The sequence below is a fragment of the Gopherus evgoodei genome, chromosome 17 (assembly GCF_007399415.2).
Source record: "Gopherus evgoodei ecotype Sinaloan lineage chromosome 17, rGopEvg1_v1.p, whole genome shotgun sequence".
Taxonomy (NCBI): Eukaryota; Metazoa; Chordata; order Testudines; family Testudinidae; genus Gopherus; species Gopherus evgoodei.
This window is the reverse complement of record NC_044338.1, coordinates 171,060-184,386: the sequence shown is the minus strand read 5'-3', so window position 1 is coordinate 184,386 and position 13,327 is coordinate 171,060. Positions and strand designations below refer to the sequence as shown.

The window sequence follows — 13,327 nt, the reverse complement described above, 5'->3', positions numbered from 1 at the left end:
GAGTTCAGGAGAGCTGGCAGTTTCTCAAAGAGATAGTATAAAGGTACAATAGCAAAGACAGAAGGAACTGTAATAAGAAGCCAATATGGCTCTATTGGGAGCTCTGTAGTACCCTGAAGCTCAAAAAGAATCTTATAAAAAGTAGAAACATGGCCAAATTGCTAAAGATGAATACAACAGAATAGCGCAAGCATGAAGGGACAAAATCAGAAAGGATAAGGCAACAAGAGGAGTTATACCTAGCAAAAATAAAGGGAAGTGCAGGCTTCCGTGAGCAGTACATACATCTGAAGAGGCTTTTAGAGGGAAGATAATATGGATAGTGAGTGATCAGCTGTTTTGACCTGCACAGGATATGCCATGTGTGTCTTTCTCCCAGAGGACAGAAGCAACTTCATCTGTACAAGTGCAAGCAGGTCTCCATATCTGAAGAGAAGGTTAAAGGACTAGAGATCCAAGTACCAACCCCACATTACATCAGAGAAAATGAAGACTTTCTGGATAGAAATCAGCATTTGATACCGCAGGCATAGCATGCTGAAGACTCAGAGAGGGCAGTGCAGAACAGGGAAGAAATTTGGCAGCACGTGACCTTCAGAAGAAAGAGGAGAACCCATGTACCACCAATGCAGATAAAGGTAAGAAACCATTTTCAGGTGCTCTGCATTGGTACTACGGTGGAGAATGGTTTTGAAGAGTCATCTGAGGCAAGGGATCAGAAGGAGACCCCATCGACCGAAAGGCATGAGAAGCCCTGTCCTAGGGCGGGGGTTCCATAACCACCCCTCCCAAGAGGAAGAGATGGATGGTGGTGGTCAGGGACTCCCTTCTAAGAGGGACAGAGTCATCCATCTGCCCTCCAGACTGGGAAACTCAAGAAGTGTGCTGCTTGCCTAGAACTAGAACTCAGGATGTGACTGAGTGTTTGTCCTTAGACTGAGACTGATCAAGCCCATGGACCACTACCCCTTCCTACTTCTCCACATGGGCACCAATTATACTGCCTAGGATGACCTTAAGCACTGCAGACCTTGCAGACTACGTGGCTCTGGGAAGAAGGATAAATGAGTTTGAGGTGCAAGTCATGTTCTCATCCATCCTCCTTGTTGAAGAAAAAGGCCTATGTGGGGACTATTGAATTGTGGAGGTAAATGCGTGGTTGCGCAGGTAGAGAGGGCTTTGGATTCTTTGACCATGGGATGTTGTTCCAGGAAGGATCACTAGGAAGAAATAACATTTACCTCACAAAGAGAGGAAATAGCATCTTCGCTGGCAGGCTTGCTAACCTAGTGAGGAGAGCTTTAAACTAGGTTCGCCAGGGAATGGAGACCTAAGCCCTGAGGTAAGTACAATAGCGGAAGGAAACAGAAGGAGGAGAATGCAACAGGGGAGGCCTCCTGATTCATACTGAGAAAGCAAGGCAATTGGCTAGTTATCATAGGTGTCTGTACATGAATCTAAGAAGCCTGGAAAACAAGCAGGAAGAATTGGAAGTCCTGGCACAGTCAAGGAACTATGATGTGATTGGAACAGAGACTTGGTGGGGCAACTCACATGACTGGAGCAATGTCGTTGATGTGTATAAACTGTTCAGGAAGGATAGGCAGGGGAGAAAAGGTGGAGGAGTTGCACTGTACTTGAGAGCAGTACAATTGCTCAGAGCTCCAGTATGAAATTGGAGAAAAGCCTGTTGAGAGTCTTTGGATTAAGTTTAGATGCAAGAGCAACAAGGGTGATGTTCTGGTGGACATCTGCTATAGACCACCAGACCAGGAGGATGAGGTAGATGAGGTTTTCTTCAGACAACTAACAGAAGTTTCCAGATCACAGGACTTAGTTCTCAAGGAGGACTTCAATCACCCTGACATCTGCTGGGAGAGCAATACAACAGTGCACAGACAATCCAGGAAGTTTTTGAAGTGTATTGGGGACAACTTCCTGGTACAAGACCTAGAGGTACCAACTAGGGGCCGTGGTCCTCTGCTCACAAACAGGGAAGAATTGGTAGAAGTAGAAGTGGGTGGCAAGTTGGGCAGCAATGACCATGAGATAGTTGAGTTCAGGATCCTGACAAAAGAAAGAAAGGCGAGCAGCAGAATACAGACCCTAGAATTCAGAAAAGCAGACTGACTCCCCTCAGGGAACTGTTGGGCAGGATCTCCTGAGAGGCTAATATGATGGGGAAAGGAGTCCAGGAGAGCTGGATGTATTTTTAAAAAGCCTTATTGAGGGTGCAGGAACAATCATCCCAATGTGCAGAAAGAATAGCAAATATGGCAGGCAACCAGCTTGGCTTAACAGAGAAATCTTCAGTGAGCTTAAACACAGAAAGGGAGCTTACAAGAAGTGGAAAATTGGACAGATGATTAGGGAGGAGTATAAAAATATTGCTCGAGCATGCAGGAATGAAATCAGGAAGGCCAAAGCACAACTGGAGTTGCCGCTAGCAAGGGATGTGAAGGGTTACAAGAAGGGTTTCTACAGCTATGGTAGCAACAAGAAGGTGGTCAGAGAAGGACCCTTACTGAATGGGGGAGGCAACCTAGTGACAGAAAATGAGGAAAAACCTGAAGTACTCAATGCCTTTTTTGCCTCAGTCTTTACAGACAAGGTCAGCTCCCAGACAGCTGCACTGGGCAGCACAGTATGGTAAGGAGGTGACTAGCCCTCAGTGGTGAAAGTACAGCTTACGGACTATTTAGAAAAACTGGACATGCATAACTCCATAGGGCCAGATGCAATGCATCCGAGGATGCTGAGAGAGTTGGCTGACGTGACTGCAGAGCCATTATCTTTGAAAACTTGTGGCAATTGGGGGAGATCCCAGATAACTGCAAAAAGGCAAATATAGTGCCCATCTCTAAAGAAGGGAAGAAGAATCCAGAGAACTACAGCCTCACTTCAGTCCCTGGAAAAATCATGCAGCAGGTTCTCAAGAAATCCATTTTGAAGCACCTGGAGAAGAGGAAGGTGAACAGGAACAGTCAACATGGATTCACCAAGGGCAAGTCATGCCTGACCAACCTGACTGTCTTCTATGAGATAACTATCTCTGCTGATATGGGGAAGTGTGGACATGATATACCTTGACTTTAAGCAAAGCTTTTGATATGGTCTCCCACAGTATGCATGTCAGCAAGTTAAAGTATGGATTAGATAATGGACTATAAAGATGGATAGAAAGCTGGCTAGATCGCTGTGATCAAAGGCTCATGATCAACAGCTCAGTGTCTAGTTGGCAGCCGGTATCAAGCGGAGTGGGAACTGGGCCTATTTAGTCTGCAGAAGAGGAGAGTGAGGGAGCATTTGATGGCAGCCTTCAACTACCTGAAAGGGGGTTCCATAGAGCATGGAGCTAGGCTGTTCTCAGTGGTGGTAGAGGACAGAACAAGGAGCAACGGTCTCAAGTCGCAGAGGGGGAGGTCTAGGTTGGATATTAGGAAAAACTATTTCACTAGGCGGGTGGTGAAGCACTGGAATAGGTTACCTAGGGAGGTGGTGGAATCTCAATCCTTAGAGGTTAAGGCCTAGCTTGACAAAGCCCTGGCTGGGATAATTTAGTTGGGAGTGGCCCTGTTTTGAGCAGGGGGTTGGACTAGATGACCTAAGGTCTCTTCCAACCCTAATCTATGATTCTGTGACAGTCCACTACTTAGTGGAGAAGAATAGCTAATTGCAGAACACATCACAAAGACGGAGGTGTTTAGTGCCTATTTTGCTTCAGTCTTTACTAAAAAGCTTAATTATGACCCAGTGCTTACACCAGGGGTCCCCAACACGGTGCCTGGAGGGGCATCTAAATGCACCCACATCCTGGCTGACAGTCAAGCATCCGCCGAAACGCGGCCGAAATTCGGCGGCAACGTCTCTGGATGACGCCGCTTGCCATCGACAAGCGACATCATCCAGAGGCGTCAACGCCGAAATGTCACCGAAATTCAGCATTTCGGCAGATGCTTGACCGCTGCCATGGCCCTTCATCTGGCACCTCCCAGATGAAAAGGTTGGAGACCACTGGCTTACGCAATTAATGTTAATAATGGGGAAGGAGCACAAATCAGAATAGAAGAACAGATTAAAGACTTCAGATAAATTATATGGATTCAAGTCAGCAGGACCTCTAGGATACTTAAGGTACTAACTGAATTGATCTCTGAACTCCTAATTATCTTTGAGAATGCATAGAGGATGGGTGAGGACTTAAAAAGGCTCGGTAAAGGCCAAATATAGTCTCCATCTCTAAAAAGAAACAAAGAGGATCAGGGAAATTCTAGTCCAGTCAGCCTAACTTCAATATCTGGAAAGATATTGGAACAAAATATCAAACAATCAATTTGCAAGGATCTAGAGCATGGGTGGGCAAATTTTTTGGCCTGAGGGCCACATCGGGGAATAGAAATTGCATGGCGGGCCATGAATGCTCACAAAATTGGGGTTGGGGTGCGGGAGGAGGTGAGAACTCTGGTTAGGAGTGCAGGCTCTGTGATGGGGCTGAGGAGTTTGCGGTGTAGGAAGGTGCTGGGATCGAGGGGTTTGGAGAGCAGGAGGGGGATCAAGGCTGGGACAGGCGGTTGGGGAGAGCCTCGGGGTAGAAGCTCTGAGCGGTGCTTACCTCAAGCAGCTGCCAGGACCAGTAGCCTGTCCCTTCTCCGGCTCCTGTGCGTGGAGCAGCCCCTGATCCTCGGAGCGGGGCCATGCGGCCCCATGACCCAGCGCCAAGCCACCATAGTTTGCCCACCCCTGACCTAGAGGGTAATTGGGTAATAAACTAATAGCCAAAATGGATCTGTCAAGAATGAAATCACCTCAAGCAATCTAATTTTCTGCTCTGACATGGTTACAGGCCAAGCAGATAGAGGAAGCAGCAAACATGACAGATTTTGATTTTAGCAAGGCTTCTGACACAGTCCCTAATGACATTCTCATAAGCAAACTAGGGAAATGTGGTCCAGAAGACACCACCATAAGGTTGGTGCACAACAACTGGTTGAAAAACCGTACCAAAAGGAGTTCTTAATCCACTGTCAAACTGGGAGGACGTATCTAGTGAGGTCCAGTACTATTCAATATTTTCACTAACAACTGGGATAATGGAAAGGAGAGTATGCTTATAAAATTTGTATACGATACCAGCTGGGAGGGACTGCAATCACATTAGAGGATAGGATCTGAATTCAAAGTGACCGTGACAAATTGAAGAATTAGTTTGAAATCAACAATATGAAATTCAATAAGAACTGCAAAGTACTACACTTAGGAAGGGGGGGAAAAAGCACAAATAGAAAATGAGGAATAACTGGGCAGGCAGTAGTACTGCTGAAAAGGATCTCAGGGTTACAGCAGAGCACAAATTGAATGAGAGCCAAAAATGTTACTCAGCCACAGGGGTATCTCATGTAAGACACAGGAGGTAACTGTCCTGCCGTACTCGGCACAGTGGGGTCTCAGCTAGAGTACTGCATCCAGTTTTGGGTTTCACCCTAAGATAGACTGACAAACTGAAGAGTCTAGAGGAGAGCTACAAAAATGATTAAAAAGCGTAGAAAACTTATCCTATGAGGAAAGACTAAAAAAATTGGGCATGTTTAGTCTTGAGAAACAACACATAAGGGGGAACCTGACAACAGTCTTCAAATATATTAAGAATTGTTATAAAGAGGACTGTGAGCAAATGTCCTCCATGTCCACTGAAGGTAGGACATGAAATAGACAGTCTGCAGAAGGTTAGATGGGGGTGGAAAGAGGAGGAAGGGAATGACAACTAACTACACAGGTAGCTCTGGAATAGGCTTCCAAGGGAGGTTGTGGAATCTGCAACAAAGGTTTTTAACAACAGGTTAGACCAGGAGCGGGCAAACTTTTTGGCCCGAGGGCCGCATTGGTTTTGGAAATTATATGGAGGGCCAGTTAGGTGAGGGGGTCGTGGACTGGCCCCCACTTCCTATATGCCCCCGATTCCTGCCTCATCCAACTCCCCCATTTCCTGTCCCCTGACCGCCCCCAGAACCCCTGCTCCATCCAACCACCCCCTTCTCCCCGTCTCCTGACCACCCCAGAACCCCTGCCCCTGACTGCCCCCTGCCATCCCACCTACTTCCTGACTGCCCCCCAGGGACCCCGCTCCAAGCAACCACCAGGGATGGTTTAAGTATAGTTGTTCCCATCTCACAGCAGCAGGATGAGCAAGGTGACCTCTCAAGGTCCCTTCCAGACCTACATTTGGATTCTATACGAATTTGCTATATTATGGAAGAGCAGTGGGGTCTTTCTATAGTTAAGACTGAACAAAGCTTTCTGTTTAATGACCAATTTTAAAATGCGCTCTAAAATTCACAAGCACATTCAGATTATTTTGAATCTTACTATACCAGCTGAGAGGTCAATGCACATTTAGTGGAGCAAATTTGGGTCACTTGGGACCCACCTGGAAAACCCTATAGCATGTTGTTTTGTTTTTTTAAACTGTTTTTACCACAATTGGGAACACACTGAATGGCAGCTACAAATTCATCACTGGACAGCTCCTAAGCTCATCTGGTATCCAACACCAAGATCCAGCTTCAAAAAGCAGAATGATAAAGTTTACAGATCCATAAAGAAGGTCTAAAGTAACATGTATGCTGATCTAAGTAACAAAATTTAGTACACATTTAGGAGCTCGCATATAGGAGGAGAGAGGCAGCAGCAAAAATTTAAAATAAAAGACAACATTTCAGAGCACTCTGAATTCACAGGAAGAGTTAGACTTCAAGGTCATTTGGTCAAGGGAGTTCCTGAGATGCAGTCCCTCCTAAATGTGCTGCCTTAAAAATTGCATTTTTTAAAAAAAATTAAATAGAAAGTTCTGGAAAAAAAACTCTGATCTTCATAAAAATTACATCCCTGAAATGACCCTGGTCCCAGTCATTCAATGGTATCAAGAACCAGTTTAGAAACCCAATATTTCAAAGGTTATTTCACTTCAGTGGTTGTTGTAACTTAGCTTACAAGCTCCACATCACTCATGGCAAGATACTGTTTGTTCAGGAACTCTTTTGAAAGGCATTCTGAGAATTTGTCTACAAAAGAAAGTTGCAGTTTCATTTAAATCAGTTTCTAAACCTATTTAGTTACATGGGGCTCCAATGTGGCATATGGCCTTTGGGGCTCCCCTCACAACTCCCTTGCTGCATCTAGCTGGTAAACACATTCCTCACAACCACTCAGCACCAATTTCCCTCCCTCCACCCAATACTCCCTTCCAGCCCAAACGAGAGGCATGGAGAGACCAGGAAAAGGGTGGAGCTGGTAGTTGAGCCCACCCCACCACGTGCCCCTTTCTACCGCTTTCTCAAAAGTCAAAACAATTCATCTTGAAAAAATGATTTGCTAATACTGAAGGGCAGCACTATGCAACTTGTTTCCTTCCAGAACATGGACGGTAATAAAATGCTTCTGAAAGTCAGAAGCAAAAAAAGTTACAGTAGAACTTCAGAGTTGGGAATACCTTAGAAATGGAAATTATTAGTAACTGAAATGTTTGCATCTCTGAACTAAATGTTATAGTTCTTTCTAAAGTTTAGAACTGAACGGTGACTTAATACAGTTTTAAAACTTTACTATGCAGGAGAAAAATTGTGCTTTTAATCACTTTAATTTAAACAAAACAAGCACAGATATAGTTTCCTTACCTTGTCAAATCTTTTTTAAAAAAAAACTTTCCTGTTTTTAATGGTTTATGTTTAAACACAGTACTGTACTGTATTTGCTTTTTTTGTCTCTGCTGCTGTCTGATTGCATACTTCCAGTTCCAAATAAGGCATGTGGCTGCCCAGTCAGTTCGTAACACTGATGTTCGTAACAGATGTTCTACTGTACTACCCTTGCATAACTGTTTGAGATGTATTGCTCAGGCCTATTCCAATGCAGGTGTATGCGTGTGCAGTATGCACTGCCGCCAGAAAGTTTTTCCCTCAGTAGTATCCATTGGGTCTGTTCTGGTACCCCCCAGAAGGGAGGTCTCATAGCACCAGTATATAGGGTCCAGCAGCCCCCCACCCCCTCAGTTCTTTCTTGCTGGCTAACTATGACAGAGGGGGAAAGAGGGTGGGCTTTGGAATGGACATGAACAACATCTCAAAGAACAGTTACAGAAGGTTAGTAATCATTTTTTCTTCAAGTGCTTGCTCATGTCCATTCCTGTGTAGGTGACTCCAAAGCAGATGTGGCAAAGTTCAGAGTTCAATGACAAGCAGACCGTAGCACCGCTCTGCCAAATCCAGTATCATCTCTGGTCTGCTGAGCAATGGCATAATGAATTGCAGAAGTGTGGACTGAAGACCACATAGCTGCTCTGAACATATCCTGGATGAGAACCTATGCTATGAATGCGGCTCAGGAGGCTTGCGCCCTTGTGGAATGTGCAATCAGGGCTGTAGCAGGGACTTTCGTCACGTTGTAGCATGCATGAATACAAGTAGTAATCCACAATGAAATTCTCTGGGCTGAGACTGGGAGACTTCATCTTTTCTGCCACGAAAAGCTGAGTAGTCTTCCTAGAGGATTCAGTCCTTTCTTTGCAGGATGCAAGTGCCTGCCTGAGATCTAGTGTTCCCACCTGTTGGAACGTGGCTTTAGATAGAAGACTGGGAGAAAAATGTCCTGGTTATTGTGGAACTGCAACACCACCTTTGGGAGGAAGGCTGGGAGTGAGTGCAGTTGGACATTGTCCTTGAGGAAGATTGTGTATGGGGGCTCTGAAGTAAGGGCCCTAATTTCCAAGACCCTTCTGACCAAGGTGATGGCCACCAGGAAGGCCACCTTCCAGGACAAGTAGAGTAGAGACAGCGCTTTGGAGTTTCGAGCGTAGCCAAGCCTGCAGTGAGAGCACTGCCTGGGACCAGAGACCCTGGGTTCTGAAGACCCCCAGATGAGCCCCCCAAACAGCACGGAAGGATCAAAGACTAGAGACATTGACAGCTGCAGTTTCAAGAATGGGACACCAGAACATACTGTCTCTGGCTCCAACCAGCATCGGAGGGTGATGATCACTGAAGGTGGAAGTGAGATTGCCATGTTCAAGTGATCCCAGCAGGGTCAGTACACTGATGCTAGCCAGGCCTGAAGGAGGTCTGAGTTGCAACCTCACGTGTTTCTATATGCTAGTGCATGATGCCATATGCCCCAACAGTTTCAGGTAGTTTCTTGCTGTGGTGATGGGTTGGTTTCTGAGGCTCTCTACAATGGAGCCCAAGGCCTGGAATCTGGCTTCCAGAAGAAAGGCTCTTGCCTGGACCAAGTCATGGACTTGATTTTATCCTTTGGATGGTAACAGTGTTGATTTCTACATGTTTATCAACAGGTCTAACCTCTGGAAGATTGACAGTATTAGTCGTATGTCTGCCTCCACCTAGGCCCTAGTCCGCCTTCTGATCAGTCAGTTGCCGAGGTAAGGACATTCCTAAACCCTTTGTTTCCTTAGGAAAGCCGCAACAACTGCAATGTGCTTTGTGAATACCCATGATGCTGTTGACAGGCCGAATGTGAGCACTGGTATCTGGTTTACAATGAATCGGAGAAATCTCCTGTGACCTTGGAAGAAAGAAATATGAAAATAAAGCATCCTTCAAGTCAAGGGTGTCATACCAGTCCCCTGGATCCAGCAAAGAGATAATGGAGGCCAAGGAAATCATGAGGAACTTAAGGTTCCGCATGAATCTGTTGAAGTTTTGCAGGTCCAGAATGGGTCTGAGATTAGCGTTGGCCTTCAAGATTAGGAAATAATAGGAGTAAAACCCCCTTCCCCTTAGCTCCAGAGAAACCTCCTCTCCTACTCCCACTTCCAGAAGTGTTTGCACTTCCTGGATTAGAAGATGCTCATGAGAAGAGTCCCTGAAGGAGGACAGGGAGGGAGAACTGAACTGCCGGGGGTATCCTAGTTCTACTGCACGTAGCACCTAGCTCTCTGAGATGATTTGTGTCCATGCCCAAAAGAAGTGGGATAACCAGTCCACAAAAACTGGGAAGGGGAGTTCCAGACACTGTCCTGGTACAATGTCTTCGGGCGTACCCTCAAAAGGCATGTTTAGACCCACACAAGTGTCTGGTGGGGCCAGCCATGTGGTCAGACGAAGACTTGGGAGGCAGCCTCCTCTCATAGCTCATACCTCACCTCTTACTGTAATCCTGCCTTGACTGAGACTGGTAGAAACAGGGCAATAGCTGGGGTTTAAAAGTGCTTCCTCGATGGGCCTACGGTGTGTAGTCCTAGGGACTTTAGGGTGGATCCTTTAAGCTGTGGCACTCAAGTCTCCCTGCTGGAAAAAAAAAATAAAGATGCGTTCTCAAAAGGGAGGTCCTGAATAGTCTGCTGCACTTCATATGGGAGGTGCGAGGCCTGCAGCCATGAGCTTCTCCTCATGACCAGAGCCAAAGGCACAGTTCATGCAGCAGAGTCCACAGCAAACAATGCTCATTGCAGGTACACTTTTGCCACTGATCTGGCCTCCTCAACCATAGTCAAGAACTCAGCACTAGATTCCTGTAGTAGTAACTCCTTGAACATAGTCATTACACCCCAGGAATTAAAGTCATAGTGGCTCAGGAACATCTCTTGGTTGGTGATTTGAAGTTGCAGGCCCCACCCCGTGGAGATCTTCTACCAAAGAGATCCAGCTTCTTGGCATCCTTGGCCTTGGGGGTAGATCCTTGCTATCTCCTCTTGTTCGTTTGCCACTGACAGCACTAGCAACCCTGGAGGAGGATGGGTGTATAAGTATTCAAACCCCTTTGGGGGAACAATACCTTTTCTCCACCCCTCTTTGCAGTGGGTTGCAAGGATGCTATAGTCTGCCATGGCGCCTTAATGAGTACAGGTACAGGGCCCTGTTCCTGTCCTCCAGCAGCTGAAGGATCTCACAGTACTGGGTTCTGAAGTTAAGTGCCACGCTGAGTCCCGTACCAAGGGAAGTGGTGGGGAAGCTGTACGCGCCAACACAATGGAGTAAGATCTCCTTGACTGAGACCCTTGGACCACATGGAAGGCTCAGAGATTCCAGAGAGGCAATTGCACCACTTTCTGCAACTGTGCTGATCAGGCCATTGGTCAGAACTCTTGGCCCATATTAGCCATCAGGTAACAGTGGTCTGAGCTCCTGAGGGAGGTGTAAGTTCCTGCCTCAGAGTCCAACTGCGAGAAGTTGCCCAGAATGGTGTCAGGAGGTAGGCAACAGGTGCCGTGTCATCATGCCCGGTTTTCCCCACCACATGGTGCCTCGGTGCCTTAGTCACTTATCTCTGATGCCTGTTCACGCCTGATGAGGAATGGCACTACACGAGGCATTGTAGCTCCCTTGCTGCCTCGAACACTTCTGGTGTGGATGGAAGCACCAGAGCTGCACTCCGATGGCTCTCCCTCAGAGGAGAGTCCAACAGTACTGGACCCAACAGGTCTCTTTCCTGGGCCGGAGTCAATGGCACTAGGCTGGCAGCTGTTGAGTCCAAGTGGCCTGACACAGCCTTCATTCTGCCAGCTTCCTGCGACTGGCAGGTCCTGGAGTTAGGGAGCACCCCATCTGTTTTTCTTTACTTCTTCCTCCACACTGTAACTGAGATCAGTGCAGATCGTCCTGGTGAGGTGTAGACCTCCTCTGTATGGGAAAGCCCTGATGGTGCAGAGTGTCCCGGGACAGGGAGTCCTTCCTCGGTGCTGGAGAGGCTGAGCTATACTGCCTGTTTCTCAGAGAAGCCAGTGCACTTCTCACTGAGATAGAGATGCACAGTATCAAGTCAGCATGACTTGGCTTCGAGGAGGGTTGAAGAGCCACCTCCATAAAGGAGGTATTTGAATCTCTGGTCCCTGTCCTTTTTGGCATGGGGTTTGAACCCCTTACAAATCCTGCAGTGGTCACAGAGGTTAGACTCCCCCAAGCACTTAAGGAAAGCAGATTTAGGGTCACTAATTGGCATGGGTTTATGGCAAGCCTCACACAGATTAAAAGCCCAGAGACCAAGGCATGCACTGGTGCCTGGGAAGGGGAACCCCAGTAAGCAGGATCCTAATCCATTAACTAACTCTAAATCGTAAACTCTAACAAACCACTACTATTTATCTATATCCAGGAAAAGAACCAAAGTCCACTGAGGAAAGTACTTGCGTGAACACAAGAATGAACAGAAGTTCCAACGACTGTCACAGGCAATAAGAAGGAACTTAGGGGGCAGCAGGACCCTATAAACTGGCACTATGAGGGCACGACTCCAGGGGGCACCAGAGCCAACCCAATGGATACTATGGAGGGAAAAAACCTTTCTAATGGCAGCAAACGGAGCGCATGCGCAAACCCCTACATTGGAATGGACGTGAGCAAGGATGTAAAGGAGAACAAGTTATGATCAGGTCTCTCTCGTCACACCCCCACATAACCAGATAATGAGTTCTGGTGAGCACGCAGAACATGGCATGCTGTGGAACCTCACATGCAAGTGTCCTCAAAGCAGATAAGCCTGGCACTATTGTCCAGGACCTTTCAGAAGGAAGAGTCACCCAAGAGCAGCCCTTGTCAATTCATACAATTACAGAGCAGACACCTACAGTATTAAATACAAGAGAGACTAGGAGAACCAGAATGTCTCATTAATCCCAGCAGATCAACCACCATAGTTGAAAACTTTCGCTGTACAAGACCTGATCAAACCAGTACCTTGCTTTCCCTTGCGTTGCAATGCCAAATTATTAAAATGGCCTCAACATTTCCCCGCTAGTAGTCAATAAACTACCCCATCAAGTCTAAAGCTCCTCTAAGTGTCAGACTGAAATCCATGTAGAAAAACTTTCTCCCAGAGAAGAAAATTCAAAAATTCAGAGACAAGAGTATCCTTAAAGCAACTATATCTATGAAATAATTCGAAAAGTCACAGAAAAAAAACCCAAAAAACACCACTTCACTGTCACCAGGTGCAAATCAACTGGATTAGCAAGTCATCACAGTTCTGCTTTGTTTACAGCACACCAAGAGCAGAAGACCTCAAGAAAGTTAACTTAAACAGATCCACAATTTGGAACACAACTTCTGACAAGAGTACTCTAAACAGTCTTCTCTTCTGCTTTTGTCATTTGTCACCTGTATATCACAGCAATTTGGAGGAGGAAGAGGGTGTTTAGGCATCACAATATTGATGGAAGAAGACAACATGCATTTGATTAAGCCATAAGTAAAATGTTTTTGTCAGCCAAATATTCTCCCCAAGAATCTGCTGGAACTCAACGAGGATTCATTAGCCCCCAAGGCCAGATAGTCAAATGGTATTTTGCCTTAGCAGAAGAAAAATTTTTAAATGAAATCCATAA

The 13,327-nt window shown here is 46.3% G+C and overlaps 1 protein-coding gene across 1 annotated transcript in view; it reads right to left on the bottom strand.

Moving 5' to 3' along the window:
• The window catches only part of YWHAE (tyrosine 3-monooxygenase/tryptophan 5-monooxygenase activation protein epsilon), a 72,962-nt gene that overhangs the window by 40,785 nt on the left and 18,850 nt on the right, over positions 1–13,327 (bottom strand). The window lies entirely within an intron of this gene.